Source organism: Lampetra fluviatilis, chromosome 28 (assembly GCF_964198595.1).
Source record: "Lampetra fluviatilis chromosome 28, kcLamFluv1.1, whole genome shotgun sequence".
NCBI classification, from domain to species: Eukaryota; Metazoa; Chordata; class Hyperoartia; order Petromyzontiformes; family Petromyzontidae; genus Lampetra; species Lampetra fluviatilis.
Genome location: NC_136302.1, coordinates 10,230,750 through 10,246,138, shown reverse-complemented (window position 1 = coordinate 10,246,138; position 15,389 = coordinate 10,230,750). Strand labels below are relative to the sequence as shown.

The window sequence follows — 15,389 nt, the reverse complement described above, 5'->3', positions numbered from 1 at the left end:
GATATTCCGCTGAAAAAGGATTTTCGTGATACATTGAATCATGTTGATTCTGTAGCTCTCTTTATCGCAGTTGTTGAGCACAGACGCAAAGACTCCATGCCAAGCGGTCAGCAACACAGAGCATCGGTAATGGGATCATAGATATGAGTTGATGCTCTTCTTGAATTGAGCATGGTTATGAGAACTTGGGACACGAGGCGACGGGGGTGGGGTGGGGGGAGTGAATTCCAAATTCGAGCATTGCAGGGAAAGAAGCGGGTGGAGAGATGTGGTTTGACCTCCTCTTTAACCAGACTAAACAATCAGTCTGGTGAAGCAGCAGATCTAGAAATTTCCCAATGTTTCGATGGGCGGGGGGGGGTGTCCCGTAATGTCAACCCTTTTCAATATCTCAAGTATGGGGCCAAATAATGCCCCCCCCCCTTCCCCTGCATCCCCACCACTGGGTCTGGTGGGGAAATCAACAATTGAGGTTCATGGGAAACGGTCACCATGATGGTATTAATTCTAGATTTGAAGCTTTCGTGACTGCAAGGATTCATACTCCTAGGTTTTTTCGGTAAAGTCACGTATGTAAAAATAAATATATAATACAAATAGATAATCAAAATAATAGAAATAATAAAAAAAATTAAATCACGACGTTTCGGAGGCAACACAAGCTTCCTTCATCAGGTGTAAAAAGGCACAGCAAAATAACTGTACAGTTATTTGTTATTGTTACAGTTATTTTGCTGTGCCTTTTTACACCTGATGAAGGAAGCTTGTGTTGCCTCCGAAACGTCGTGATTAATTATTTTATTTCTATTATTATTTCTATTATTTTTTATTTATTTTTACCTACGTGACTTTACCGAAAAAACCTAAGAGTACCATGATGGTAGTGGCGATAGTCGTGTGATAAGGAGGAGACTGACCACCAGTGAGGTGAGTGAGTGACTGGAGTGAATTAATACATATATCGAACCGTTTGTACGAATCGGGGGCTTTCGAGTTTCTAGGTATTGTATGTATTTGGGTGTTGGGACCGCGAATCACAGCATTTCATTGAATCATTAGGAAGGAATGGTTTGGTTGGGGGGGGGTAAATCATTACCCACATCGTGCTGTCCGTTATTCTTTCGTGCTTCATCGAATTCACTAAAATTTAAACCAAAGTAGCCATCTTGAACAATGTTATGTCTTCTACCTCTTTGCGGTGGCTACGCATATTATAGCAGCTGTTCTGGCCAGACTTTCGCTCTTGCTAGTAGAGAAACGTCGCTTCCTTTTTTGAGACCGTAGGTCCACATCCTGGCCAGAGTCGATTGGGCTCTGCTCAATGCTTATTTCTTCAGGGTCGATAAAATGAGTACCACCCATTGGCTGCTTAACCCCAGCATTGGAAGTTGGCAGTAGTCGTCTGGTAGAGAAACTGGACCCTACCATAGGACTGTGGAATTTCCACTATTGGCTCCGTGACCATCAAGAGAGATGCGTAATGGCCAGCACTTTTGGGCCATGTGGACATTTGTCTTTTTTTGTTTACCCAATTGCTTTATTTTATCTCTTATTTACTTGGGCTCAAGAAACTATCAGGTGAAGTGCCAGAATGCATGAATGCAACTTTTCCAAGAAAAACATTGGTCCCCCCCCCTCTCCACCACTGTTTGTTTACAGAAAATTCCACACCTTAAAAGGCGGCATTTGCGAAATGGCAGTCGTGATTTGAGAAGGCTGTCGTGGGCCCGCGTCTGGTTGACAGCCGGGTTTCCTTGCATTCTCATGTGTGTGGGTCTGACTGGTTGATCCAATTGCCCCTTGGGGAAATGTTTACAAAAGTTGTTCATTCTGGTAAAGCGTAAATGTGGCCACTTGAAATAAGTAGACTGGGGAGATACGGAAAGATAAAATGTGAATTCTCATAAGCCAAATGGTGGAATATGTACATACTGTCTGTGTGTGTGTGGTACTGACCGCCAGTGTTTATCACTCAAATCGATATTTATTTACACATTACTTCAGCTTAAGTACAACAGGGGTAACGATTAGGACCAATATTTGCATCGGTGGCATAACTGCGTTATCACAAAACCCAACATTCAACAAAATTGATCAGCGGAAAGGCAACCATCCATTAATTCGTCTGTCGGCTCCGAGTTCGGAGGTCAAACGGGTCAGCGTATGCCAGCGCTCCCTCTCGGTACAAGATGCTCTTGCGATGTCCCACGTCCCCCACCCACACTGAGCATGGTCTGCCCCTTGATGCCATCCCACACCGCCACGTTCGTCTTTGGCTTCCGCTTTGCCCCTCCTGCCTTGGGTTTTCACGTGAAGACGAGTGCATAACAAAAACAGACCATCCTCCTCACTGGATGCAAAAAGCATTCCAGACGGAATAGCAGCCGCCCCCCCCCCCCACGTGTCTTTTAAAATGCATTCCGAAAGGCAGTGAGGCCCCCCCCCTACCACATCCACTCCCGCTTCAAAAACATACCGCTGTCGGTTGCAGGAAATGCTTTGGTGGCAGGAGCCGACTTTTTAAGGTGCCGTTTGCCGGTTTTGCATTTTTTGTTTCACACACACGCTTCACCCCAAAGATTGCGTTTCGCATACACGTGGGCAGGCGCTTAAATATGGGAAGAAAGTATCTTTTCGAGATATTTAATTTTTTTTTACAGAACTTTGCGTGCGAGTGGTTTTCTCTTTGCTCGTGCTGCTGCAGTGAGTGGCTATAAAAGGAAATAATTTAAAGGCCCCCTCCCCTCCCCCACACTTTCCACATCAGCAGTGTGCTTGTGATAAAGCTTTTGACTCATCGTCTGAGCTCCGGCGTGAATGGGAGTCTCTGTTCGAATGCTTGGCCCAGATATGGGTGAAAAAAATGTAAGCCTTATTTAGTAATGCAATACACTTGAAAGGAGCGAGGCATGCGATAATGCATGGAAATGAGACCGGGCGACTTGTAGAAAACAACAGCCATTGATCTCAATTGAAGGTGTCATGTTATAGATCTGCCCTGGCTTTCTTGCAGTTATTAGTAAAAGTGAAATAGCATTTTGTAAAGTAATAATAACAATCGTGGTTTTTTTTTAACTCGGGAAAGCCTTCTTGAGTGTCTCTGTTTGCTGGATCGGTATGTTTGACCAGTTCTGTCAATGACCGTTTGCATGTGGGAAGACATTTTGAGTAAACCCACCATGCACACAATGGGGGTGACACTCAAAGTTGCGTACAAATGTATTAAACATGGTTGTATGGCCATTTTATGGCCACCTTGTAGCCCAAGCCTAACAAATGCCTGGTATTTCCAGACAGTTTCCCATTCAAGTACAGCAACTATCCAGGCTGAATCTTGCTAGAATTAAGATATCCGATTTGATCAAGCGTACAGGGATTGCTCTGTCCGTAGGCACGTGAATGAGTAAGTTATTCTATATGAAGTGATGGCACTTGATCTAAGCGGAACCGCTGAGTTAAATTATGTAGACCATCGCTAATTCAGCGCTGTTGGCTGTAGTCTGTCATCGGAGCTCGGTCTGTTTATGAACGTTAAGTGTACGGGACTTCAAAATATTGCTGCTGCGCACGTACACACATGGGCTTGTAACGTCACACACAATGACCAGGCACCGATTTCAGCCGGGCGTGGTGGTGCGCGCTTCTTAGCCGGCGTTTTGGAAACGGGGGTTAGTGGATCATACGGAGGTGAGACAGCGGATGGCAGTTCAACAAGCAGATCCGTGAACCGTCATGTGGGTGGCCCTTTGAGCGTGATGCTCTGAAATGCACGAGTTGTTTTCTCCAGGTACTCCAGCTTCCTCCTGAAATGCAAAACGTTCCTCCCAAGTATAAGCTGCCATACTTCCTAATGCAGGAACCCCCCCCCCCCCTGAAAAAGTTTAGGGACTCGGTGATGTCCCAAATAAACAGATGACATAATTTCAAATTTTCTTGCTGTGGTTTTCACACCTGATGATGATTTCTTGAGTTGCAATCAAAACGTCATGAGAATTTTATTGTTTTTATTTTTTTATTTCCCTTCTACGTGACTTTACCGAAAGAACCAAGAAAATGACATAATTCTTATGATTAACATAGGCAGGACCTGGGAGGTGTACGTATACTGCACCAAGCTTAAGCTGCGTTTGTTTCTTCATCTCTGCTGTTAATACTCTGCAGCAATTCAACATGACCAGGTGTTAGTTGGACCATTACATCGAAGGACAGTGAGAGGCTGCTGCAGCAGCTTGGTGAGGCCTTCATCATCCAACAGCGGATTGGCCGTGGCTGAAGACGATGATTATGAGAGCAGTGCGCAAACCCAATATGCCACCACTCCCCACTGTCGCATGCTCGCACGTTAACACACACACGTGCATACGCACGCACGCCTGTGTCTGTGCACTCACGCAGTTTTGACAGCCACTCCCCCCGCTGCCGCCTCCTCCTCGCTGCTCCTGCCCAGCAACTTTCCTGTGCCTTGCAGTCTCCCCGTATGCCCTTATTAGGACATTGCGAAGGGATCTTAGGGGCCTTGTGGTGGCAGGCTTTAGGGTGGAGGCAGCTCCGGGTGTGTTTGTGTGCGTGCGTGTGCACAGGAATTTTTCTTTTCTTAACCCAAATCGTTTTATCTTAATGGCGCTGGTTATATATTTTTTGTTAAAGGTTGTCGTTGAAGGGTCTCACACCTCCATGTTGTCGTCTGCAAAACCAGGCATTAATGTTTGACTGTTAAAAGCAAGTGACCTGTCGCATTATGCGATTTTATCACTTCAAATACCTTAACTTCAGATAACATTGTCCGTTTTTATCAAATGGCATTTCACCGACTGCCCGGTCGGTTGGCTGTAGCGTACAAGCCCCAGTTAAAAAAATATTCTTTGCCATCATCGCCAATCAACAAACTTGGTGAAGGTCAAGAGGTCATCGTGGCTGATCACATTGTTGCCAGCATCCCTCACCATCGCTTCCTTCTGCTAGATCTCAAAGTTGTTGCAAAAGTCAACACCTGACTTCTAAGTTCTTCTCTTCAAAGTCTCATCACCACCACCACCATCATCTGGCTTTAGATTTTTCCCATTGTTACAGTTGACATGCCTTTCAAGGACCACTCACAGATGCTGACGGCTGGCTGTGTTGCCACTTAATGGACACAAACACTGCCTTACGATTTAAACATGTGATATACAATGAGCTCATGTGTTGGGTTATGGATAATCTTCTGAAGTTTCCTTTCACTCTTTAATGGGTGCTTATTAAATTCCTGGATTTGTTTTAAAGGAAATGTGACTAGGCTGGTTACGGAGATGAATAAATAAAAGTATAAAGATTTTAATTCTCTGAAAGTAAAACATTTTGCATATTTGATTGCGAGTGTTGTTATTAAGCTAAATAATAACGATTTATAAAAATGTGTACAGCCCATTGGTAAAACAGTGCTGGTTAAATGCCATGTCAGTCATGGGGGTTGTTAGGTCATGCTTCACCCTGCTGGTCACTGGGGATTTGTGAAAGTGTTAGGGGTACTGGGAACCAATTTCAGAGATCACTGGAGACTAATATTCGCTGTGATGTGGACTCAAACTTGGATCAGCAGTTTAAAGGTTGTTGTTCGACTCTCCAACCGGTGAATAGCACCATATTAAAATTTGTGAATATACTTTTTCAAAATTATTTTAATAACAGTATCACTAGATGAGAGTCCGTTAGATAACATTTTCTCGATGTAAAGCTTTCGTGACTGCAGGGATTCATCTTCTTGGTTCTTTCGGTAAAGTCACGTAGACTTTACCGAAAGAACCAAGAAGATAACATTTTCTCGTTTTAAATATTGTATGATATTTATCACTAAGAGTAACACGGGAGAATATCAGTCTGGAAACTATAGCATACACATGCTACGTGTAGATGGGTGACCTTCTTGGCTGCGAAAGTAAAGGCCTGCTGGCTACTTAGAGCGGAAGTTTCTCTTCCCAAGGGAGACCTGGCGAACGTAGGTGTGCAGCAAATGGAACATTCCAGTGTGGGGGAAAAAAAAAACGTAATACACTGTTTCATTAGTTTCACGCAACTGTAATTCTAAATGGTGCCTTTACAGTTTGACATTAAACATTATGTCAAAATGCATTACGACACAATGATGCTGAAAACGACAGCGAGGAAAAATGATGAAGGTGATGATAATTATAGTAATCATAATAACGTTGCCGCTAGCAAATTCCTCCGGCTGCGTCGTCGTCCATGCGTTCGTTCAGAAATACCGTGCCAAGCCCTCCTGTGAGCTCACTTGTGCTTCCCTCCACCACACACACACACGCACCACTGCCACCGCCACTGCCACAACCACAACAACCACCAGCACCGCCACCCCCATCCCCCACAACCCCTCACCCACACCCTGCTGGATCCAGCTGCCCCCACTCGCCTGAGCTCACTTTTCCGTGCGATCCTCGGAGCGAGTGGCCGACGCAGAGTAGGCGTCCCCGTCTTTGTAAGCGAGCGCTGGGTGCCACCGAAGCAGCGCGGCCGTCGGCTCCAAGAGGGGTTTCTCCGTCTCAGGTATTGGAAGCTTTTGTTGGTGCAGAGACCGCCTCTACTCGTCTGTCCGTCCATGCGTCCTTCCTTCCTTCCTTACCCCCCTTCACTACAACTAGTCCCCCTTTCAAGCTCTGTAACTCGACTTTTGGGGTGAGCTACGATGTGATGTGATATTGGTGGGGCCCAGTTTGTGAAAATAGTACTGTGAGTCCAAGAGGCCTGTAACAATTCTTCGATTGAAGTGTTCCCATGCTCGCTTTTCATAATGCATTTAAACACGAGTGTGAGAATAGCTTGTGGTATTTCTAATGCGAGGCAAATGGTATGCAGTGTTTTGCCTTTCGGCTTAGAGGCTGCGGAATGGATAAGACCCTGAATGGGCAAAACAAGAGGGCAGATGATAACACACGACAGTACTGTGTAAATTATATACACAGCACAGACGAGCCAGTACAGAAGACGGTGAAATGTGAAACACAGTAACAACGACAGTACACACTTAGAAAGCAGCCGGGTCACAGACCAGACGAGAAACAACATCGCCTATAGACGAGACATTCCAAAGGAGGAAAAAAACGGAATTGATTCTTGGATCGAATCGTAACCATGAAATTGTGAGAGTGTGGGAGTTGTGGGGGGGGTCAGGGGTGGGCGCAGTGAATTTTCACTTGCACAGTGAGAAGATGGCATGCGATTGAACCAAACTTCCCATAATCACAAACGTTCTATAAATAAGCAATGAAGTATCTGTCACTGGGGGAGCAGCATTTGCGCTCACACAAGAAGCCTGCATTGCTCCGCTGCCCATCAGTTTGGAAATGCAATAGGCCAGGGTCTGCGCACGTCTGCACGTGTCTGTGTGTGAGACTCATCTCACTTAGTAGTAGGAGGAGGGGGTGGAGGGGAACGGAGCAGATGTGGGCCCCAAGGAAGTTGCAAGTGGCCCAAGGGCAAGACGAAGTGGAGAGGGCTCTGCAAATGGGAGCTGTGGGAGCCCCCAGAGATGTAAACACAGAGGGAGCAAACACATGTAGAGACAAGACACGGTGTGAGAGGAGACGCAATGAGAAGGACATGGAGCGAGAGCCGGAGGCATAGAGACTCGGGCAGCCGCAGAGACGGACAGATGCAGACATAGAGGGAAACAGAAATACATGAAGACAGACATAGACCTAAAGATCGGTAGACAAAGTTCCCCACTGTATAACTTTTCTATGCTGTTGGGGCAAGTGTTGTTAGCAAGCATACACAAAGACAGACACAGTTTGAGAGAGGGGAGCAGATGTATCGAGGCAGACAGACGCACATGGAAGAGCCACAGAGGCAGACAAATACACAGATACAGACACACAGGCGTAGTGGCAGACATAAACACAAATACAGACACAGAATCTGACACATGGCCCTCCAATACAGCACCAGCCCATCCCCCCCCCCACCTTTCCTTTGGCCCCCGAGTACTTGCGGTGCCTGAATTCATACTGCGCGACCACCCTCGCTTAAGTTGGAACTTATCTTTTATTCAACTTTATTTAGGAGTGCAGCATTGAACAACGGGCTCGTGTTCAGCTGGGCTACAATCTGCACGCTTTAACTATTCTGCCGGTGGAATAGAGAGAGCCCTGTGTGTGCGCGTGTGTGTGCGGCTTTGCTTGAATGCTCCGAGGAAAGTTATTGTGTCTTCAAACAAAATGGTCGTAAAGAATGTGACTGTGCCTGCAGGACTGTACGTAACAAGCAATGCCTTACACAGCAGCAGCAGGAGCAGCCCGTGGCCCCCCTCCCTGTGCCCAATGCTGTCCCGTCTCCTTAGCCGCTGTGTGTCAGAGCCTCCGCTATTAATTGTGGATTCCAAAACTGGAAATTTCTTGAGATGCGTTCTTTTTCGGGGTGCATTCCTATCGAACTGTCGGACCAATCTCCTTCATCTTCTCTCATGGGTCTCACCCGAATGCAAACAAATCTAGTGCAATTGTGTTGCGCGGATTAAAGCTGTTGGAAGACGATTCAACCCGTTAAGTGAAGTAAACTTGTGCCGGACATGTCACACTTGCGAATATGCATGCCCAAAGAGAAATGGGCTCGTGTGCAGGTGTTTGGTGAATTGGTTATACTGCGGGGAGACCTTCATCCAGCAGTGGATTGACCATGGCTAGCTGCTGCTACTGATGATGATGGTGGTGGCTGATAATGATGAACTATCGCATGGTACAAGCGCTTCATGTTGTGGATAATTGCGGGTAAACACATGGCAAAAGAATGTGCAGTGGGAGGTTTTTTTTAACAACACATTAATGCTAAGTTTAAACCGAGTCGTGATCTCTAACCGGGGATGCCTTTACAAGTGCTGCGTTGTTGCTTGCCATGGCAAGTTTTGCAAGCAGCCACACAGGGCTTCCTATATATGGTCTGGCTGTGTTGCCGGACACAGTAAATATATGTGCGTATGTCACATCCGTCACGAATGCTTTACCCCGCTCGTGTTTTCCCCGGATATGCATAATAAATACACAGACGAGGCCTCTGTTTCACGACGACAAAGCAAAGATAACGTTTCCCTTTCTAACCCGCTATGGGCTGCGTAGAACCAATGATTTGCGGTAGGTGCAGTAGGTCCGTGGACCAAATTGCTCTTATATTTTTTAGTTTCCGAGACGCCATAATCGGGGAATTGAAAGGGTTTATTCTCTTGCAACGCTGTTTAAATATTTATTATCTGGCTTGCCTCGCATGCAAGTGGGTCAGCTTGCTAGCCGGTGTCCAGTTTTCTATCCATGGGAGGGTGTCGCGTTGCATTCTGTGATTTGGTTTTAACGGGCTGTTGCCTGCATGTGAAATGCATCTTATACATGTACTCTTAGTTCTTTCGGTAAAGTCATGTAGGTAAAAAAATTAAATTAAAATTAATAAAAATATGATTAATAAAATATTATTAATTTTAATTTCATTTTTTTTACCTACGTGACTTTACCGAAAGAACTAAGAGTATGAATCATTGCAGTCACGAAAGCTTCAAATCTAGAATGAAATGCATCTGTTTAACCTACCAGGTTTGTGATGAATAATTTCACCCCTGCAAAGTGCTGGTTATTCAAATTAAAGATATATTAGAGAATTTATATTTGGATGCATAGATATGTTATGCATCCTTCCAGAAATACTTAATAATATTTTTAGACTGCATTGGCAGCGGGTACACAAGCACAAATAACAAAAACGGTTTTTACGTGCATCAATAACACTGCCTTTATAAATAAAAAATATATCCAGCAATATTCCGATTTACGTCGGGGATGCGTTCCTGAAAGGTGCAACGTCAAATTTCGAAATGACGTCAATCAAAGCGATTCACAGGGGTGGTAGGTGGAGGCGAAGGCTGAGAGGCGATGGATACGAGAAAGGACAGACGATGATGCTGTCAGCGACGCGGGTGTGGGGGTTGAGGCGACGCAAATCGGGCAGTGGTGTTAATAAAGCGACGACCTATTTTCGAAACGACGTAGAAGGGGGAGACGTCAATCGGCATATGACTGTAATCGGTTGTTTTAGGCAGCGGCCCTTATCTGCTTTAAAGGTCACCATTTGGCCTGGCTCACTGATCGTACACCCCCACTATTGCCTGAAACGTCGCCAATTATATGTATTGTTTTCGCTTAAAGCAGTGTTATTGATGAATGTTAGTTTGAGCTGTGAACATTATAGTTCCTTTTGTATGAACGAATTTAGGTCTCGGTCATTATGTTTAAATTGAGATGAGTTACTCGGTTATTTGGCAATTGGTTGATAAAGAATTGAAAAATATATTCCTTTTTACTTTATAATTGTAAGCTTGTAAAAAAAACGTAGTCACCTTAGCACCGACGCCAGTATTGGCCACTTAGTTACTTGGCTTATTTGAATATAACCAGGGCATTTTGTTGAACTAAAATCCGAATGATTTCTCCTACTTTCTTAACGGAATCTCAGTGATCTTTTACGGTTTCTTCTCACTGCTCGTTTTGTAAAGAAAGAACACCCGTTATGGTGGTGTCGCCTTAACGGCCCTCGCGAGCCCCCTCATTTCCTTAGAAATCGTTGGTGAGTGATCTACGTTGTGAAATCTGGTGACGGCACGCTCTAGGAATGTCGGTCAGAGCTACAGTTCACCTCTGACATGGTTAGAATACAGCCGCTCGGCATTGTTGGAGCCATTGTGACTGCACTGCGAGCATTTCCTGCAGAGGGCGGGGGTGGGTGTCATATGAAAACCGCCCTGTCGTCAAGTGTGGCAGCAGTGTGCCTGTCGTTAGCCAACTTATGATCCCACTTGCTTGGGTTTGATTCCTGGCCAGCTACATTATTCTGCAATTATATTCTTGGTTCTTTCGGTAAAGTCGCGTAGAAGGGAAATAATAATATAATAAAAATTTAACCTAATAAGATAGAATTATTACGACGTTTCGACCACAACGCACGCAGCCGTCCTCATGTGGCCGAAACGTCGTGAGAATTTTATCTTATTATGTTGTATTTTTGTTATTTTATTATTTCCCTTCTACGAAAGAACCAAGAATATGAATCCATGCAGTCACGAAAGCTTTAAATCGAAATATTCTGCAATTAGTATTCAAATTTTTGTCCACGAGAAGTTTGGCAGACCCCTTGAGATTCATTTTATTCTTCACAACGCACGGTCGTTTTTAACTGTCCATTACACAACTTTGCAGATTAGTGAATGCAAAAAAGTTATTTGCTTTTATGGATGTTTTGTGAATCAAATATCACAGTACTTTTAGAGAAGTTTTTATTGAGATTAAAAGACATGTTGATGCATAATGTCCCGGCATAACATGGTCTGCAGGTCAAAGGTTGGGGCTGCTTTTGTAGAAAACCTGACCCATGGACTTAAATTATAATTTAGTTTTTTTTATAAATTGCCTCTGTTGTATCTCGATTGTGCTGTCGGGATGATGTCATAAGATAAAAAAATTAATTTAGATCTCATTTCAGAGCAGTGCATCACTTCGTGTTAAAGAAGGGCATTTCAGAGAGCTACCTATGAGGTCAAGTCACTAGCAGCACTTTCCCACCCACTATGCAAATGAAATTGTTCATCGCATGACCGTCAAATTCGATACTTGATTATCAGAGCTGGAATTTAGCCAAATTAAGTGCAGAACCAAGTTTAATGTAATGCTTTTTACGTAGGCATTGGTGGCCATCCTTACTTAGACCATCAACTCGCTACACTTGAGAACCCGATGTAATCACAGGTGGCTGCCTGGATTCAAACCCAGAATCTGAGCGATTTGCAGCTCTGCATTTTGACCTCTATACTCTTTGGTTCTTTCAGACTGCCTCCGCAGCAGACCATGCTTTCCCACCTGATGACGGACGCTTGTGTTGCACCCGAAACGTCGTGATTTATTTTATACCTATAGTGACTTTACCGAAAGAACCAAAGAGTATGGATTCCTGCAGTCACGAAAGCTTCAAATCAAGATTCTGACCTCTATTCCACTTCTTGTTATTAAATGTTGGCGATGAAATGCATATATTATGGCCCATAATATGACAAGACAGCACACAACTAAAAGCTAACAATTGTGTACTGACTGGGAAATGTCACTGTGTGGTGCCCGGGCCTGTGAGGCCACGGTGGGATGTCTACTGTTGTGTGTACACCCCGGACACGGGGTGTAGTACGAGCCCTAGTGGGGGCTTGGGTGAGCACTGGTTAAGCGTGGTGGCACCACGCACAGCTCCCGTTGAGAGAGCTGAGAGAGTGTCAGCCAGCTGGGGTTACGTTGGGGGCATGACACTCTGGCTGACCTGGGGACATGTGACCGGATGATACTGGAGGGGGGCCACTGTTGGAGGGGACCAATGGGTGGTCACATGGTCCGGGGGGAACTGTCGAGAACCTTTGGGCAAGGGCGAGAGAGATCGAGAAGGTGGGCGGGGCGAGAGGCGGAGCCAGCCCCAGCCCGGCCCGATATAAGGGGGGGACCCTGTGAGGGGCTCGGGGCTTTTACTGTTGGAGAGGCAGGAGATCCACGTCAAGCTTGAAGAAGCATCCAGCCACGTGGTCCGGGACCCAGCTTGTGGGCCGGACCGGGATAGCGGAACCGTGTCTAGTTCCGCCGTAGCGTTGTTAGTTGGGTGGTCACCACCCGAGAGTGTTGTGTTAATAGCCTGGAGTATGTTGTGCTAATAGTTTTATAAAACGTGTTGCTCCCTAAGACAACGTCCACGACTCGGTTGGACTCGCTACAATTGTACTGGTTTGGCTGGGATAGTCCCGGTGGCATTTATATAAATAAATAAAAATCTTACTTTTGCTCATGGATGCAAAGGGCAAGGCTACCTTAGCAGTGGGTGGAGCTGGCAGTCGAGTAGGTGGGGCCTATGAGCAGTGGGCAGGGCCAACAATTATAAGGATAGAAGGCACTCGGTGTGAGTGGAGGTAGCGATTGAGTGGGCGTGGTTATTGAAAAAGTGGGCGGCGCTGCTCGAGGGAGGGGCTACCAACTCCCCATGTGTCCTGGTTGAGCTTCCCTTAAAATTGATAGCTTTACATACGACAGGTTTGTACTAAGTGATTCCTGTATTTGGAGCCGCTTTCTGAGGCTTTGCATGCCGAGCGAGAGAAATGGGAATAACCCGATCGGGTATGGAATTCCCTGCGTGTGCGTTGTTTGAAAGCTCTCTTTCTCTTCCCCGTCAAACCCTATTTACCGTGCCATGGTTAACTGGCAGCCTGCCCCATTGTTGCGAAAGTGAGCCATGCACGTGTTTTATTTTATCTGCAGATAGATGTCCTCGATTAGCTGCCCGCACCTCCGATCAGCTCTGTTGGCAATGTACGACGCGAAAGAAGTTCAACAAACATGTACATACATTTCAAACGGATGAGCTATTTTCCTTGGCTCACAAAGTGGGGCACACACTCGGACAGTCGCGCCAGCGCATGTCGTCGGCCCTCTTCACACGTCTTGTGTTTCTTCTCCCCGTCGCCCGGGTTTATTTCCGTCGAGGCCGGCATGTGTGTGCACGCGTGCGTGTGCTCGTGTTGTTGATGTGCCACGCCATCACATCCACAGCCCTTAAAGAGCCACCGTCACCGCGTTCTATATTTAATAGGGCATCGTTCTGTCGGAGTTGCGCACACACACACGTGTGTGTGTGTATGAGGGGGTTGTGTTTAACGCTGGGTTGAATCGGCCGGTACTTGGTGCCTCGCCTGGCGTCCAGGGCAACACAGGTTTGTGTTGGATACCGATCAGGACTTTGTACGGCCCTGAGCTCCATAGAACAGCGCCGCTAAAGGACGTTTTAAACGAAAAATTTAGAAAAAATTTAAGCAAGCGATGCCGTGACTGTGGCTACTTTGTATAGGAGGTGTCGTGCGGTGAATAACAACTGAAAATAATTGTCGGCAAGAAGATAAACGAGGAAGTTTGCTCGTTCGGCAGCGGTGCCAACAAAGCAAGAGGAACTCAGAAAATCAAAGCAGGGACAATGGATTGTTTACAAATCTCTTGAAATGTACGTTTCTTCTTAAGCATCAACCAATTACAGGAACCGTCGCAGGCGTGGGGTTCTTTTTCCGCCTGCCAACGCGTTTCCTAAAGATTCTTCATTTGCTTGATCTTCCTTCTCGATTTCACCGAAGAGAATTTGTCAGGAAGCGCCAGGCTCGCATCGCTTCCCCCCCCCCCCTTGTCTGCTTTCTGAGTTTACTTGAACCGCCTTTTGGAGATACTTTCCTGAGTTACGAGAAACTTAAATATTAAAAAAAAACGGGGCCAGGAAAAATATTGGCCCCAACGGCAACGGTGAAGGGGCGGCCAATGAGAATGCAAGGCGGCAGCAGGAAGTACGAGAGACTGTACCATTATTATGCAGGTATGTGATTTCTATCGCAGACAAAACCATTTATGAGGGCAGTTGGGGCGGGATTTTTTTTTTTGGCGCCCAATGGCACACGAATGCTTTACAATTCGTTAACGTGGAGGAGAATGGTTGGCGGATCGCGCAGAGAGAGTTCTTTGCCGAATGTAGTGATACGTGCACATAATAAATTGACCTTTTTAATATGAAGGTTATGCAACTTGCATGAACAACGGCGCGATATAAGACTAATCGTTAGAATTAATATCCATTCGTATGCGTGTAGTTTCTGCGAGTTTTCTGGTTTCCTTCCACATGGAGGCTGTGATGAAGGCACTGTGCATAACATATTCGCCCACAGGGCAATGTAACATGTGGAAGGCAGTGGAACGAGTAGGTTGCTTTACCTATCAATTTGAGGTTGAGTAGTGTTCTTGTGTTTGAATGCGTTTTCTCCCAAACACGAAAAACACTCAATAATTAGCCATACAATCCAAGAGAGGTCCTTAACCGAAGATTGGGTTTTACTGCCAATGACATGCCATGTTTTCTATTGCAAATCGTGTAAAAGGTCACTTATGCTCTGGAACTCGTACACGAGCCAGAGCGTCGCGTCATGCCCATGAACGGCACCGGAGCGTAATACCACAGATTTTTCTCCTGAAGGCACTTTCATATCTCTCTCTCTCGTGCAATGATAGGCACCCTGCTGTATCGCACATGGCTGCCAGCATTTGAACCCAGGATCTCTGTGGTCCGACTCGTTGCTCTAACATGGCCATGGTGAAGCTGCAAAGCCACGCACACCACTTTTGATATTTAACCATCGGTAGGTTTAATATGGCGATGTTGCCGTTGTGCAATGGTTTATCGCACTCGCCACTGGATTTGCAATTGAGAGTTTGAAACTGTGGTTGTGCCCATTTACACTGCTGGGTCGGACAAACGCAGGAGGAATTTAAGAAATGTGCCCGTTGTGGTGGAGTTACGTGCTTGTA

At 45.7% G+C, this 15,389-nt stretch overlaps 1 protein-coding gene across 5 annotated transcripts in view; it reads left to right on the top strand.

Moving 5' to 3' along the window:
- Positions 1 to 15,389, top strand: part of LOC144942762 (lipoma-preferred partner homolog) — a 57,796-nt gene that overhangs the window by 18,562 nt on the left and 23,845 nt on the right. The window contains exon 1 of one of the 5 annotated variants that reach the window (XM_078869661.1): positions 6,326 to 6,540. The exons of the other annotated variants lie outside the window; for them this stretch is intronic. The gene's annotated coding sequence lies outside the window, so the exon portion shown is untranslated. Of the gene's footprint in view, positions 1 to 6,325; positions 6,541 to 15,389 lie in introns of those variants that run through there. 5 annotated transcript variants of the gene reach the window in all.